Here is a 4555-nt window from a genome sequence, read left to right on the forward strand (position 1 = left end):
ATGGTACATTCAATACTCTTCTCCAGCACCACAGCTCAAAGGCATCAATTCTCCTTCTATCCTCCCTAGTCATTGTCCAACTCTCTTATGCATAACAAGTGATTGCAAAAACCATGGCCTGTATCAGGCGCACCCTAGTCTCCAGAGAGACACCATTGCTCTTCAGTGCTTTAGAGAGGTCCCTAACTGCAGACTTTCCCATCGCAATACGTTTTTTTATTTCCTGGCTACTGGTGTCAAGAATGTTGACCGTGGAGCCGAGCAAACTGAAGCTGTGAACACTCGCAATCTCTTCGCTATCCATCCTGATGCTACCAATTGGTCCGGTGGTGAGAATTTTTGCCTTCTTGATATTGAGCCTCAGTCCATATTGAAGGCTGCAGTCCTTGACCCTCTGCACTAAGTGCATGAGGTCCTCTTCAGTTTCAGCGAGCAAAGTTGTGTCATCCGCATAACGCAGATTGTTGATAGATCGTCCACCAATCCTAACGCCACGATTCTCCTCATAGAGCCCAGCCTCTCGGATAATTAGTCACTGTAAATTCATGTCATTTGTTCCCACAGTGACCTACCGTAGGTTTCTGAGTCTGTAAACAGCAACAGTAGAAGACTGCCCATGTTTCTCTCTCTGACTTGCTGGAAATGTTGTTCTTGGGGATAGTAGTGGAACTCAATATGGACTATACCACCAGTGCTAAAAATACAACTTAGAAAAGCTTAATGGGCTACATTTTGCTCTGTCACAGGGATTACGAGGAATCAGAATCAACTTGATGGCATCTAGAACCACATATACCACACAAAAAGTTCATAGTTAAACACAGAAATATACATGTGTATTTGCTTTCATAAAATGAATTCCACTCAGTTTTTCAATTATAAAAGAAATATACAAACATTGTTATAAAAAAGTATTCAATGATAAGTGAAAATAAAGTAATGAGCCCTGGACATGTCATCATGTCCTACATTTTAAGACAGTAAATCTAAATATCAACTGAGCATCTCACATTCTTTCCCTGAAGCTATAATATCTGTTGTTAAAAAAGACATCTTGAATTTTCACTAACTTCAGCTCTATGTATCACATTCAGTATAATCGAACAGTAGGGGTTTTTTAGAAATTAATTCGTTTTAGTGTTACTTCCTTTGCACTTTACGAAAACTGTTTTCACTTGAAAATAATTTTGGTCACAAAATGATCAAAATGTTCCTCAAATTAAATAATACTTAAATTTTCCAGCTATCTATCAATAAAGAGTTAGGGCCAAGTTAACTATGTGCTATACAAGTTTGATTAGATTATTTGCCTTTTTTTTCTATTTGTGGTTAATTATGCTTTCAAACTGTCATATATTTCAGCTAAACCAAAAACAGAAATAATTGGAATCATTGGGTAATATGGATAAATTCTAAATATAATTATATAATTTCATGTCCTACAATGAATTCCTGTAAATAATATTAAGCACATTTCTTAAAACACACAAAAATGCAAAGTAAAATGGAATAAGAGAAAAGACAGACAATAAAATTGTTAAGAATGAAAAGTAAATGTACAAGCAGTTGCTCTAGTAACTTAAAAATAAAAGGCTGGAATTCCTGTTGGCAAGTGGAACAAATTAGAAGCAACCCGATTTTAGAAATAATCAGAAAAGTGTTGCCCCAGGTACCTGGTAAAGAGAGCCTTTAATTGGGAACTATAAATGGAAGATGATATGAGTGTCTATTTAAAAAGCAGGTATATTTTCAGGTGACAGCTATGACGGTCCCACTTGAAAAATGACTAGAGGGTTAGTTTCTGAAGAGGAAGAAATAGAGGAATGTCAAATTGACCTGAAAGCAGTGGACATCACAGTAAAAGGTATACTGTAATTAGACTGTCTTCTACAAGGTAAGTGAATTGTTAGTCATAGGATTAAACCCCTCAGCAGGTAATTAGAAGACACTTCCCTGCAGTATCTTACAAATCAAGAGAAATGTACTAAATCACAACAGTTGATGAGTTCTTTCCACATTCTCAGAAATTCCCATTTCTGTTTTAGTAACTCATTCTTAGACATAAGTCGAAATGAAGAACAGTCTGGAAGATGAAGAAAAAGTAATTTAAAAGAGAAACCAAAATAAATAAGAAATAAATCTGCCTGAAGAAATCACAACAAAATACATCTCTTAGGAATAAAATGATAGGAAAAATATAAAGATAAAATAGAGATGTTTAAAATACAGCTTCTGAATTTCTGTGTAACTGGACAAACATTAAAAATATATAGGCAAAGCAAAAGTGAAAAGATAAAATAATAGCACTTAACAATTTCATCCTAAATACACTGCTGCATTTTCATTAAATCAGAAAGAATGGAGGGGGAAGAGGAGTAGAAATTATGAAAGGACAGTTAAAAAGCATTTTTAAAATTTAATTGGTAGGTAAAGCACAGGCAAACGAATTTATATGGCATGCTAAAAAACTAAGAATATAGAGTAGTCTAAAACTTTTTAGAAAGCATTTATCAAAGTATGCAAATGAACAATAAATACTCTTTTTGATAGACAAAAGGAGCACTGGTAGTATGTCTAATGTTCAAATTCTCTGGGGAAGCTCTAAGGGTAAATGAGAAATGTCTTCCCACCTTTGAATCTTGATGGAGGAAGAGAGATTCAACAGCATGTTTGGTTTCATAATTTAAGCCAAGGTTTCAGCACTTGGCTATTAACTGAAATCCACTAGTCATGGTGAAGGATAAAGATGTGTTCGTCAGCTTCTGTAAAGATTACACTCCAGAAAATCACTCTGGGGTACTCTTGTACTCTATCCTGTGGGGTTGTTAATTGAAAAAGAGAGCTCTAGTGGCTTCGTCCATAGAGAGTTGTGCTGCTAACCTAAAGGCCTACTTGTCTGTTAGTTGGAATCTCCCGTAAACTCAGTACTAAAAGATGGAGCAGATACAGAATGGGGAAGGCCAGGTCTGACTTCTACCCGCTTCATAAAGCAAAATTTTCTCCATCAATATTATCCACATTGTTTTCACTGTTGCATGCTTTTTAGTTGTGCACGACTCAGAGAAATCCTATGAACAGTCAACCTGAAACCTGCCCTGTCCTGTGCATCCTCATTCTCTCTGAGACAATAGAGCCCATCACTGAAGTCAAAGTGTCAGTTCATCCCCTTGGGAGCCTTTTCCTTTCCTGACCATCCACCTCTCCAATCATGCTGTCCATTCCAAGGAATAGTTTTCCTAAGTGCATGAATAAGTATAAAAGACGAAGTTTCATCGTCCTTGCCTCCAAGGAGCATATACCCTTTCCCAGAACATAATCTTGTTTGTTCTTTTGGCAGTACATGGGATAGTCATTACTTTTCCTCCAGCACCACAACTCAAAGCTATCAATTCTTCTTATGACATCCTTAATCATTGTCCATTGTCATGCATAGCAAGTGATTGATAATACCATGGCGTGGATCAGGTACTCTTTAGTCTTATAACTGGCGTTATTGCTCTTCAGTATTTTGAAGAGATTGCTGACAGCCGACTTGCCCAATAGAGCACGTCTCCTGATTTCCTGACTACTGGTACAAGGGGTATTGTTTGTTGATCGAAGGAAAATGATATCAATAATAGCTTCAATATTTTCTCCATTTATCATAATGTTGAGTGTTGCACCTGTGGTGAGAATCTTTGTTTTCTCTATGTTGATATATCATCCATTTGAAGGCTGTAGTCTTGATATTATGCAGCAAGTGTTTGATATCCTTTTCCATGAAACATGCCACCTCACATGCTCCTGCACCTATTTCTACCGATAATTGTGTCCAATTTTTGTTTCAACTTGACTCACTGACTTAACTCATGGGGCCTATCAGGGACATAGATTGGGGAGTGGAGGAAAAAGGAATAATATACAATGTAAGTCCACATTTAGTGCAGGAGTCCCAAGACAGATGAACAAGGCACAATTTCTCCATTAGTCAAAATCCAGTTTCAGTTCAGCGGCACAAATGCATCTCTCATTTCCTCAATAACTCAGCAAACTTTATCTCAGAGTAGTTTTAAGTCAGCTTCTTTTTTTTTTTTTTTCAGTCATCCAGCAAGTAAACCTTTAATTATGGCCCCATCTCTAGGGTTCTTCTGGTTATACCTTGCAACAGTCTCATACATATAGCGGTCTCTCATAGTCTTTTACAATAGTGCCACAGTCTCTTCATCCTCTCTCCACCACCATCTTTCACGGTATGGAAAATGCTCTCTTATACTGTTCCCGTAGCTGTTCATAATTTGCAAGACAGTGTATCTGCACATATCTGCAGGTAGTTGGAGACCATGCCCCCAATGGGGGGTACAACAGTAGATAGAAAAGCCAATTTTCAATGTGTTTAACCCCATAGTGGGCACTTCCCATGCAATATAGCCTTGGAAACTCAACTGAGGGTCAGCAAGGAGTCAGGTCCAACCCTAGGGAAATTAGGGGTTTTAAAAAATTTTTATTAATTGAAATGGATGTAATGGTAAAGGGTTAGTTATTTCTAATTATTTATTTTTATAGATAATGCAATGTA

The sequence above is a fragment of the Elephantulus edwardii genome, unplaced genomic scaffold, assembly GCF_000299155.1.
Source record: "Elephantulus edwardii isolate Elephantulus edwardi_28Jun2011 unplaced genomic scaffold, EleEdw1.0 scaffold00023, whole genome shotgun sequence".
Taxonomy (NCBI): domain Eukaryota; kingdom Metazoa; phylum Chordata; class Mammalia; order Macroscelidea; family Macroscelididae; genus Elephantulus; species Elephantulus edwardii.